Source organism: Diabrotica undecimpunctata, chromosome 4 (genome assembly GCF_040954645.1).
Source record: "Diabrotica undecimpunctata isolate CICGRU chromosome 4, icDiaUnde3, whole genome shotgun sequence".
NCBI lineage: Eukaryota > Metazoa > Arthropoda > Insecta > Coleoptera > Chrysomelidae > Diabrotica > Diabrotica undecimpunctata.
In genome coordinates, this window is record NC_092806.1 from 49968164 (window position 1) to 49981892 (window position 13729).

Sequence of the window (13729 nt, forward strand, 5' to 3'; positions counted from 1 at the left end):
TAGTCTCTGTTATATCGACTATCTAGAGTGAAAAGCAGCGGCCCGAAAACTCTACCTTGCGGGACTCAGGAGTTGATAGGACACAGGTTGGATTGATGGTCTAGAATAGTCTATAATGGAAAAATAATCAAAAAAAAGGTATTTTGCCTATAAACCGAGATTTAGTGATGAGTGCCGATTTTTCTTTTTGTTCTTTTTATATGTATACTTTATATATGTAAATAATATCAATAAATAGCCTTATTTATATTTTTGTTTCGGCAATTAATAACTTTAAATCTATATAAGTTCAAAAATTACTTTTTTTTGTTTTGCAAAAGGTCTCTAAAGTTATCTTAAAAACTGCAGCTGCTACCAAAAAAAAAGACATTTTTAAAATAGGAACATTAACATTTTTTAAATTCAGTTTTTAGTTCCCCCGCACCAAAATATTTATTGGGTTGTGTTATATTTCCTTTTTTAAAGTTAAAATGTTTAAACAAAATAGTGTTGGAGCGACAGGCAAGTAAAGATAAATAGATTAAATTTGAGTTTCTATTTATAGAATTATCGTAAGGGGAAACAAAAGTATCCAATTTAATAAACGCCAACATATATTATTCATAACAAATCTGTTAACCCATTACACATTAATATTTTCTTATAGAACCACCATTTATTACGTCACTTAAGTATAGTTCCGTGTTGGAATATAAATGGAAAGCCTTTATTATTACTTTGTACTGTCGGAAGAATTAATATTGAAAGAGCTTTTTATAAAAAGTTTCAAACAACACTTCTAAATAACGTGGTTAATTTTAGCTACTAAAAAACAGTAGCTCTATTATCTTTTTATTCATAAAATATTCAAGTCGTTAAAACCACAACATAATGATGTTTTTGCGTTCTTTCCTTGAAAAATAAATGAGTTGAAAATGTTTATTCAATCGATATAATATATACCCAGTAAATTCTTATCTAATTATGTGTTTCATTTTTTGCATGACATATAGTTGAGATGTAACTCGTTTGTTTATTGGAGACAATTGAAGGGTTCAGGGAATAAAGGCGCAATGTCAGTATTAGTACATTTTTCAGAAAACTACATTTCCTATTTTTTTATTTTGTAATATTTAACTTGTATGATCCTAAACTCCTTTTTTTTAATGGGTTGCTTAACAATTTAGTAAAATATGTTATATAACAGTATCTTCTTCTTCTTAGCCTTCTGTTGTCCATGTTTGGACATAGGCCTCTCCCAACTCCTTCCATCGGTCTCTATCCTGAGCAACATATTTCCAATTTGTTCCGTCTATTCTTTTAATGTCATCAACCCATCTCATCTGTTGTCTTCATCTTGGTCGTTTACTTTCGTAAGGTCTCCAATGTTATATTGTAGTATTCCAACGTTGGTCTTTTTGTCTAGCAGTGTGGCCCGCGAAGCTCCATTTAAGTTTGGCAATTTTTGTTGCTATGTCCTCGACTTTTGTTTTGGATCTTACCCAGTCGTTCCTCTTTTTATCTGACAGTCGTATACCTAACATTGCTCTTTCCATTGTTCTTTCTGTTGTGGCTAGTTTATTTATGTTTGCCTTGGTTAGGGTCCAGGTTTGACATCCATATGTCATGATAGGAAGGATGCATTGGTTGAACACTTTGCTCCTCAAGTATGGGGTATCTTGCGGTTCTTAAGTATCCAACTAAGTTTTCCAAATCCTGCCCATGCTAGTCTTGCTCTTCTAGTAATTTCCGCACTTTGGTTCTCTTTGTCAAGTCTCAGGATTTGGCCTAGGTAGATATATTCCTGGATTTGTTCTATCTCACTGCCATTTATAGTTAAACGTCTGGGGTCATCTGTGTTTGTCATTATTTTTGTTTTTTTCCTATTCATTTTTAAGCCGACGTATTGGGAGCTGGCTGCTAGTTCCCCCATCATAATAAAAAAAACACTTTTATTGGAGGCTTAGTACGTGTATGTTGAACGTAAATACAGATAATTGTTTTTTGTAATAGACATCATTTGTTGAAATGTTAGGCACTGGCAAGGTTTTTTGCCACTTGTCATTTGCCGTTTTTTCTTGTAAAAAGTTCTGCTTTCATTTTATGAAGTTTGTTTGAAGTGTAAAGGTTTTTCATCTGCTTTTCCAGAACAAGAATTGATTCGCTTGCAGTGTGGAGGGCAAATTAGCTTTTTATTTCTCAAGTGATTTTAGTTTTGTAACGTATTCATCACATGTACTGCAACTATCTGCTCGAGGATACGCGATTGAAATAATAAACTTATTCGTAAATAAAGTTCTGTAAGATTCGTAAGAAATTGGGGCCTGTTCGTCTATTTCCATGTACATCTGCCACATTTTTTTAACGTTTAATTCCTGAGATAGTTACACTTTAGAAAAATCCTTTAAGCTATAATGTTTAAACAAAACAGCTTACGTAAGAGATGTAGTGCTTCCAAATCCATCCCCTTTTTAAATTTAATGTCTGTTTCGTCCCCTTTTTTAAGTATTTTCTGTGTGTTTTCTGTGTGTCTTAAAGTGTCCTCAATTTTAATTTTAATCTTTTAACTTTAATTATTGGACTTTACAACCATTTGCCACATATTACAGCAATACTTTATCAAAGAAATTTGATATTTACAAGTTAATAGAATTGCACACTTACACAATTTGTACATCTAATCTCATTCATTGTCTCACAACAGTCACCTTCATAAATAAAATCTCAATAAATAACACATATTTCATAAATATATCTCTAGAATAAATATAAATATCTTTTAAATAACTCAATGGTATAGAACATTACTTTCATCAAACAAACAATTACATTACACCTATCTCTACTTCATTGGATAAAATCTGTCTCCTCAAGAACTTCCCCGTTTACTGTCAAACAATTACAATAGCAGACTTGAGTTCTCCAATCAACAATACAGGATAGTTTGAACCATGTTCTTTCAACCATCAATTAATAGAGTACCGGCATCATTTATTTAACTTTGTATCGAGACCTGAAGATGCTTTGCATATTGTAGAAAGCGAAACCGGTCGTCTGGATAGTTAAATTAAATTGATTGTGAGTAAGTCTAATTTATTATTTCTTTTACCTTTTTTATAATATGTTGAATCATTTAATTTTTCTGGGTCGATCAAATCTTTTACTCCGTTGTTTAATTTGTAAAACTGTAATAATACCACATAGGTATCAATTCTGTGCATCCTCTGAGTTAAGTAAATTAAAACTACGTATTATTGACTGTCTAGCGTCAGGAGATACAATTTCAAAGCAACGATGTCTTTTGCACTTACGCAACGATGTCTGGCCCTGTTACGTGACTTTGTAGTCGTGGCCTTTTACGAACCTCATTCATCCGCCCATTTTTTTTTTTCCTTTTTTTGTGTTTTCTTGTTTAGGGTTCTCTAAACCATCACTACTACTGTCCATAAAATCACTTGCAAAAACTTTATCCATTTTTTAATCAAAAATTTAACGATATTATAGACTTAAATAAATTGCACACTGTCACGATGAATTCTTTAGTGCAACTAACAGCTCAAGAAAAGACAAGTTGTAGTCACAGTGACGCCACACGAAAGTGACAATGCGCTTTCATTCCTAAAATGCATGGACTATGCGCCTTTATCCCCAGACTACCAAATATTTACTTGCGATTTTCTACTGACCTAACGCTTATATTTCCTGACGGAAGGTATTGATTTGAGCCTTTATAGTACTCCTAACACATACCATTAAAATCTCGATTTTCGTAAAAGTTGACATTGTGACTTTATTCTCTGCACCCTTTAATTGCTATTTACTATTTTTATTGCGAATAGGTGATTATAATTAGATATTTTAGAATAATTGTATTATAAGTTTAGTTTGATTTCCACTTCGGAAATTGTTATAATTTAAAAAAACATGAGACATTCGCAACGATTTTTTGTTTATTCCGATATTTTAACCCTTGATTACTCGGGTGACTCAGACCTACGTTATCCCTTCACACAATAGCATGCTTCAGTGCCCATCACTTTCCACTGTAAAGTTAAGATGTAGTAGCTGGGGTTCTCAAAACTAAACATAGGCAAAAGCTCTACGTACTTCAATATTTATGTATCAGGCGGGTAGAGCAGTGGTATTCAGAGAAATGAGAAAGGCAATAGCAAATCACCTCATAAGTTTACCATTTTATTAGTAGTTATAGCTGGAGACAATACAAAAAAAATAACTCAACAACCATGATTTCGTGAGATTAATATTAGACAGGGAAAGACGGAATAAAGAGAGCTGATCATCACGTTCAATCAACGAGATCGCTACCATAATTTATTGAAGAGTGGAAGTTTCAAACGAGTTAAATGTCAAAACCAACATTTTGAGATATTAAGCAAAAACGTTAAGAAAACTCAAGGATTAATTTAGTATATTTATTAAAAATCTGTATATAACAAAACGGAAAACTTAATCTAAAAGTATAATAATGTTATAAAGAAACGAAACGAAGAAAATTCTCTTTTTTTTTTCCACCTACCTTTCTTTAGTAACGAGACGAAATATATCATTATTTTACATGTTAGTGTTTTCAGCAGGGTCTTCTTATGCAGTTTCATCTACTCCTAGTCATTTTTGTAGAAGTGTTGGTGCTGAGGATTGTTAAGGTATGGTACCATTGATTAGAGGCTCTTCTTCTTGTTCGCTGGTACTTTGTTTTCGGGTTCCATTATTATTATTTTAATTTTTTTTTTAATCATTTAGCGTCTTTTTCTTTTTTAAAATGTTATTTTCACGCTATGATTCAAATTCTAAAAATAAATGGGTGGTTTTGATCTTTATAGGATTCTCTTTTTCAACACGTATTCTAACTGATTTGCCAACTTGTAGCTAAGTGGTATTAAACATTGTCTCAGCAGCTTCTGTGATGTTACAAAAACCAAAACTATTCATGTCGATGACATTGAAAGGTGAAGTGTATCTTGCGAAATAACGTTGACAAAATCCTCCGGTAAGAATGCTTTTATAGTTCTTTTTCGTTTTTCTATTAGGGCAAAATGTATGTTAAAAGGCATAAAACTGTGGCAAATTACCAAAAATATTTGCTCTATAGAATCGTATACGCCATTACAAACCAAAAACATCAATACAAACAAAATAATTTTATTTTTAGTTTGACCACCACAGTCACTCTAACTAATAATGTCATTTTTTTGATAAAGCCACTATTTAAGAAACGTAGCAGGCACGACGCAATTTCGTTTGCGCCACATCCCGAGAATCCTTCGAACATGTAGGCATTATTTGTGTCCCCTATATGTATTCCAAAGTTAAACAGAAAAACTGTGACAAGTAGAACATATCTGAGTGAACTAATGTTGGCATAAACATGACCTGTTCTAGATCCATGGATAAGCAGCAAACCTTGCTACCAGGTTGTTGTGAATCTATTCTAATTTGCTTAAGTACTTCTCTTGCCTTTTCGGCTTTTTTTTTGGTAATATTCTAGCTCACATTTTTACTGATGGATACTGCACTTGTTTATACGAATTTCACATACAATCTATCACAGGTGTGACATGTATTTATTCGAGGTCGTCGAAAAGACAAATTTGGATATTGGCGTTTGAAAACAGATCTATCGAATTTGTAAGTTGCTTTAGTATCTGGATATCGCTCTTGATAAGCTCTGAATAGTCTATTTATATTCAAGTCCGGGCTTAGCTATTCTTTACTGAACTTTGCCCTCGTATAATGACCAACACCGCGGGGTATTGAATTAATATGTTCTTTCATAACACAGTGATCATCTTCAGAATATAGTGACTTTTTATAAGACGTCCTATTATCTGAGAAAGAAGTTTCGTCAAGTTTATTTTTATTTACAAGAACTTTCAGCTTTTTCCTAGTTACATCAAAGGTATTCATGAATGTATTCTTACACACTTGAGCAAAAGATCCATTTTTATTAAGTAGGGTGCAACTTACTGTTGTTTAATGTCTACTATCTTCCGGAACCTCATAAGCTACATGTCGTCACCCCCTAACCAACAGGAGCTATATAAAACTCATCAGATAAGTACCTTAAGTTTTGGTGTTCTCTCAGTGAAACTTTTCAAAAAAGGATTTTCTCTAGCAATAACTGATAGTTGCACAAATAAATTTGCACTTACAAATTCCCTAAAAATAAAAAATATATAAAATGAGACAGAGTACAACATAGTAGGTTATGTTACAAACCTCCTGTGTTGACAACGGTTTTGCTGCTATATCTATACTGTTTCTAGTTTTATATGCTGTGCTAGCCTCTATTAAAGTAATAATAATAAATTTGACACTATGGCACATAAATCTTTCTACTGCAACAGGCAAGGCACATACCGCTAGCGCCATCTTACAGTCCCTATACAAAGTTTGGAATTAGTAATGACACCTTTCGCTTTTGTTAGGACGTAAAGCATGGCATATACAACCTTTTTATGATAATAACTCAAAATCAAAATTTTGGCAGTTCGCACCTTTTACACTTCCACTCTTTAATTGCTGGTAAAAGAAATCATCATTATAAGTTTAAAAATGACAGAGGTGGAAGAAAAAGTCCCTACCCGCTTTGAGAAACATTCTCAGTAACTGAACTGGTGTAGACATATCGATAAAATGAAACGTAATGCAATCATGTAAAATTAAAATACTACACAAACAAATGATAAATGAATGAAAACAATACAACACTTTTAGAATGGGACAGATTCTTGAAAAAACTCTAGAATTTAACGTCAACACCCATCCGTAGGCTTCAAGGCAACATATGACTCAGCAGAGCAACAGAAGCTGTTACTGGGTATGTTGCAATTCTAAATACCATTCCAGTCTATTGAAATAATTAAACTAGCACTCACACGCATCAATAGTATAGTCAGAATCCAGAACGACACCTCAACATCCTTTCGTTGAGTTCCACATTAATATAAGTAATACAATAAATAAAAAAGCTGTACAACTATGCCCTGGGCCCTGGTAAATGCCCAACTAAACGAAATATATATATATATATATATATATATATATATATATATATATATATATATATATATATATATATATATATATATATATATATATATATATATATATATATATATATATATATATATATATATATATATATCTCCGTTATGTATATATATATATATATATATATATATATATCTCCGTTATGTATATATATATATATATATATATATATATATATATTGTTGTGATCTGCTTTATGATGTCTTATTATTAATTAAGACTAATTTAATTAATCCAATTATTTAATTAATTAGTTCACTAATTTATGCAGAGTCATACAATTCAATTACTATTAAAAATTCTCAGGGTGCCTTTTTAATTATACTTTAATCAGTTTACTTTATATATCTCTTCTAGTGGGTTCAGTATCTCCTAGTTGCTCATAATCGGGATAAAACAGGAAACGGAACTAACATTAAAACAACATAAATATGCACACAAATTATTATTTATTTCAATAAGCAATACGGTGAATGTTAATAAATAACTTTTTGTGGGCAATTATCTTTCCCAACAAACTCCTATACTCTAAATTTAATTTTAATTAACAAACTATCTATTGATCTGCTTTATAATAATATCTACAAAAAAATTTACCGTATAAAAAATATAATTTATTCACAAAAAAATAACTCTTTAAAACTTGGAATCTTAGTTCGCATGCTTATATTTGATTTTATCTTTAGAATGTCTTAAAGTTTTCTTTCATTCAAATTATTTGACTGACCTTTATTTTTTTACACCAATGATGTCTCCTCTCGATCAAACCACAGTTCCTTCCTTGATTGATTATGTCCGGCTACCATCAAATCTTTCCAGTTCTCAGCATCGCTCCAAAACCGCATACCAGCAAACTACTCCTCCGAAAACACAAGCCCAAGCCTCTTTTGACCGGGACTCTTTATTCACAAATTCTCCTTTCTTTGTCAATTAGATCTCGTGGACTATGCAGACTCTAAAGAGGTATTAATCTTCTCGTTTTTGATCTGCTCTCAGCTTCCACCTTTTTCACTAACAAACGAAAAACACTCCTACTCCGATTGACTACACGAAAAAACACGTCTTCTCTTCTGGTCTGCCGGTAACATAATAATCTTTTCAATCTCCCCAGACAACCTTCTCAAACTACCTCATCCCCCATCATTCCTTTTTAACCAATCATAAGCATTCATTTTTCCCACTCATTTTCGATTTAGAAAATTTCCAACATAATATTTAAAACAAATAAACTACTTTCAACTCAAATTGCTTTTCAGAAACCATTAACAATTTTGCCTTTTTCAAAAGAAATAAGCTTCCAAATTCTTGTTATCTCATATCTAAATCTAATTCTTATTTACTTTCGAAAAATGTCCACCGCACAATACAATTACAAAGTTTATTTCTTAAATATATAATTACACGAGTTCCATTGTCCTTTCACTATTCACTTAATGTTCCAAGGAAAAACTCGTCCGTCACGGAAACAATGTCTTTTCTTATTCTAACGATTACAAATAAGTACAGGGTTGTATTTTAACTTATATGCCCGCGGTATATTAAAATAATAAAAAAACTCTTTATTCTATTTCTGATCGATAAACTGATCCATAACAATATATATATATATATATATATATATATATATATATATATATCTACGGCATAAAGTGGACTCCGCCCATGTTAAAATTCAGGTTCAATTGAGCTCCGTGGTCAAGTGGATACCGATATACGGAGCTCACTTGACCATTCCATAATATTGGTTCTGTCGATTCGTCAACATGTAGAGTTTAATAATTTATAAAAATTTTTTGGAGCCCGTAAATACCCCTGTATCATAAATGTATATCGTTTAGTTCACGTGTATATATTATAGGGGTCGTACAGATCTTCTTCAATGTATATTTGAACCATACGTTTATCGGTTTAAGTAAGCTCTGAGAGTTTGGCAACTGTGTGATTATACCGTATATTTTCAACATATACCCTGAACGGTTCATATGGGCTCCTTATTTTTATCTACTGTTCGTAGACAGTGTAATCTAATACGCATTACACCGAGTAACAGAGGATATCTTATTACCTGATATAACTACGTACTGAAAGGTAACTGGTTCTTTAAAAACAGGTATATAGATACAAAAGGATTTGGGCTTATTATTTAATGTAATATTCGGTTGCATAGGAAATTTTATTTTGTCTGCATTTTTAAAAATGTTGTTCTTTTATTTAATATAATTTTATTAGTTCAATGCCAAACTCGATGTTTTTTTTAATTACAAAAATTTCGTAATATATTTTGTTTACGTGAGTATGTCTTTGTACGTTTTATGTAAGCATCCGATTAATAAAAACTAATTTTATTTCATCCAATCTTCTGCGATATCTTGTATAAAGCTTTTTTATTATTTTAGTTCTGGTCTTATTTATGTACAACATATGATATCTCGATAAAAGTTTATCTCAAAATAAATATGTCTAACATAATAATATAATAATTTTTCTAACAAGGTATATTCGGCAGCAGATGCATATAGTGCAAGCGTCTATGTTTTAAGGGCGGAAGGATGTGCACCTCATTTTTAGCTGACAAGCTTGCGAACAATATTATTTCTGGTCCTCAATTTACCTTTTAGTTTTAAACAATAATCTGTGACTGACCCCGTGCGATACAAACTATTTTCAAGGAATTTATAGGGAGTCTACGTTCAACAATTTCATGACATTATTGGATGTTCAGTTTTGTGAAGGCGTCTATGTTAGGGAAATTGAAGGAACACACACGAGCTTTTTAGGGGTTTTGGCTAAAAATTGATTCATAGTTTATTTTTATTGTGCAATAATAGGTGTATCGTCTATATAATAGAAGTCTTAGTATCTACCGGTATGGATCATTCGTTTGTGTAAATGTTATACAGTGTAGGTGCCTTTATGCTACCCCAAGCGAGACCGTTCTTCATCTGCTATTTTTACCATTGAGTGATATAAAAAATATTCTCTTGTGTAGGCATACGCAGAAATTATAAGTGAGTTTGTTATCTAAGGGGATACCATATAGTTTTTCAAAAAATATTCTGTAAGTTAAGGTGTCGTAAGCGGCATTTAGATTGAAAAATACCACCACTGATACCCGATATTTTTCGTACCCATCTTTGATTTAGTATTTGTGATGTACATCACTTTGAATAGCTGACAAAATAAAGATATTGGCCGATAGTTTTTGTGGTCTTTGGAGTTTTTGCCAGGTTTAAGCAAGGTAACAACTTTGGCATGTCTCTAGACTTTGGGTATCTCCTAATTTGAATACAGTTGTTCATCATCTGGATAAGCCATTGTAGTGTTTTTGGTCCAGATGTCGTAATAAGCTTTGTGCTCAGGTCCTCAATGTCGGTATTTGTATTATTTTTCATTAAATATATAGATGGTGGATCCAAGCTCAAAATCGTTAAAAGGTTCTCTCAGCTGACTGGTTTTGTCCTTTCTTACTTTGAGTTATTCTTTGCTTTTTTTCCGATAGAAATAATATGTCTATATCTATAATGTGGTTTTCAGCGATCAGCTATATACCAAATACCCTAGGTTAGGCCCTATATGTGTTTCTTGTACTAGAAATTAGTCAGATTCGTGTTTAGCTCATATGTCTGATAAGTTTAAGTAAAGTAAACTTTCTTGATTTTTAGATTTACCCCCTTAACAGTTATAGATATATGTTATTAGAATAGTTGGTTCTAAAAAGGACCAACTTGACAAAATCATATTAAGGGGGTGACTGAAGAATTAGCCGATTAATTAATTAATCATTACCCGGGGTATGCCCGATTGCGGTGGTCTTATTAGTACTTCAATCTACCTAAAGGCTCGTTTTTTAAACCCCATAAGTAATGCGTAATCTTTTACTTTTTATTAAAAATTTAAATTTTACATGCCGTGTATTACTTTTTGAAGATATGTCGAATCAGATTTGTATAGTAATAATTTTAGGTTCTAAAGAGCCTCTTTGTGGAAAATAAATAAGTTTGTGATATCTGTCACAACTCATATATAGATAATAAAAAAATAAACAGTTAAAATAATTGTAAACAATCTTAACTACATACATCGGCGCCACTGTTCAGGTGATGGGTTTATCACAAATATCAAAGGTTACATTTTAATTCAATGTTCTACTTACGTATCTTCAATATTAAAAAAGTAGAAAAAGACATGTTTATGCTTTTATTTTTTTAAATCTATTCTATTTTCTTTCTAGAGTTCCGTCTTTTTTGAACGATCTGTGTTCTTTTTTCAATTGGGCACTTGTCCAAAGCTATGACAAATACTCTGTCCTCTGCTATTCTACATTAATGTGACATTCATTATTTTCTCTAAACACTCTGTCCTCTGATATTCTACATTAATATGACTGATTTATTTTATCTTTCTTGCAACTATTTTAATGTTTATCCTGTGTATCTTCTTCTTCTTCTACTTTTTCTTTTTATATAGACATAACTCTGTCTGTTTTTCAATGTGCCTCCAGTAAGTTGCCTTTCCATTGTTTTCGTGGTCGTCCTACTGATCGTCTTCTTATGGGTTAACCGTCTCTTGTCGTCTTTATTGTTTTATTTGTTGTCATTCGGCTTATACGATCGTTTCATTCTACTCTTCCATTTCTTGATGTTCTTCACCTTGCGTCTACGTCGTATATCTGTACTTCTAGCTCTGTCCCATAGTGTCTTACCATCAATTTTTCTAAGTGTTTTCATCTCTGCTGTTTCATATCTTTTTGGTCATCTCTGTGTCAGATCTTGTTTCTGCCGCGTATGTCATTATTGGTCTGATAACTGTTTTGTAAATTCTGCCTTTCGTTTCTTTTCCGATATTTTTATTTCTTCATAATGTTTCATTTAGGCAGCCTGTGGCTCTGTTTGCTCTATTCACTGGGTCTTCCACTTTAGTTTCGAGCTTTCCGTAGCTAGATAATGTGATGCCTAGATATTTAAGCTCTAACACTTGTTCTATTATATGACCTTCCAGCTCCAATTAACATCTTAGTAAATTTGCTCTTGTAACCATGCATTTTGTCTCTTTTGGGGAAATTAACATGTTAAATTTTCTGGCGGTTATATGAAATTGGTGCAGCATACGTTGTAAATCATTTTCACTGTGAAAGAGTAGTATTGCGTCGTCTGCACAGCAGATTATTTTAATTTGTTTTTCTTCCATTTGGTATCCCTTTTTAATTCTTATTTTTTATTATTTCATCCATAATCAGGTTGAATAATAGAGGACTCAGGTAATATCCCTGTCTTATCCCATTGTCACCTTTAATAGGGTCGGTTAGTTCTTCTTCTACTTTTACTTTTATTGTGTTGTTTTGGTATATATTTTCGATCGTTTTGATTTTTCCTAGAGGTATCTCTCTTGCGTACAATAAGGGGATAACGTTTTTTTAATTTGTGTATCTTCTGTTTATCATTATTTCTTTTGTGTACTAAAAATTAAATTTTGGTTATTATTTCTTAAGATTCTCTTAACGTGTTTATTAATTGTCTTGTTTCATGTGTATCAAGATATGTGTGTCATGATAGATTGTAATGCATATTTCATTTAATGTAATTAAAGTGCTCTTTGTGTTTGCCAATTACTTTCTCACTTCCTCAGCGATAGGTCTTTTTTTCCTCATCAATAACCTTATCCTCGCTCAATACAGCTATTTTAACCCTCTATAGCCCCGTGTGTACTCAAGGCAACAAAGGAGTTTTTGATGCAGAAAACTTTTTTAAAACAATTTACGACTCTAGTATGCCCTCTGTTAATTTCAGGCAACATTTGGTTATACATTTTAATACACTCGATGAACCTATGACAAAACCTATATGGAAATGTTTAACAGTATGTCAAATGGACATGACTGCCTTATTAGTTTGTATTTTCGATCGTGATTTATTGTTATAAATTGTGTACAATATATTTTAAAATACATACAGAGGCATTATATCAGCATTTAGATATTGATTACCGTTGACATTTGTTTATTTTATTGTGTTGTTTCAGTACTGTGATAAAAAACAGGTATGTTGCTTAGATAATAAGAAAGTGATAATGAATTTTCGAGGTACTCAGATATCAATCGATCCAGGATCAAATAAAATGGAAAATGAAGATGATTTGTACGAAGCAAATTTAGACCAGGATACCAATTTAGATTTGGACCAAGATGAAGATGAGGGCGATACCGATAAAACAGAAAAACACACTGAACAAAATGTGCTCAAAAGGTCAAAAATGATCGTAAAAAACATTCAGTGGAAGAGTGGTTTGCGAACAGTATTTCCAATTCCAGAATGGAAAGGTAATTCACCAACATGCAAATTATTAGAACCGGAATCCCCTCTACATTATTTTAAAAAGATGATATCTACCAATATGCTGGAAAACATAGTAGAACAAAGTAATTTGTATGCACTGCAAAAGAATATAAATAAACCATTGAATATGACACTAGCAGAATTAAACCAATTTATTGGATATGTTCTACTGATGTCAATATATGGCTTGCCAAGGACAAGATCATTTTGGCAGAAGGAAACACGTGTTGCTTAAATAGTCGATACTATATCTAGGAATCGCTGGGAAGAAATAAAAACTAAAATGCATTTCAATAATAACGAAAATATGGTCAACAATAATGATAAGTTATACAAAATTAGACCAT

General features: G+C 31.9%; 1 protein-coding gene across 3 annotated transcripts in view; it reads left to right on the forward strand.

The window, feature by feature from the left end:
- The window catches only part of LOC140439498 (acid sphingomyelinase-like phosphodiesterase 3b), a 672376-nt gene that overhangs the window by 510941 nt on the left and 147706 nt on the right, over positions 1–13729 (forward strand). The gene's annotated exons all lie outside the window — the stretch shown is intronic.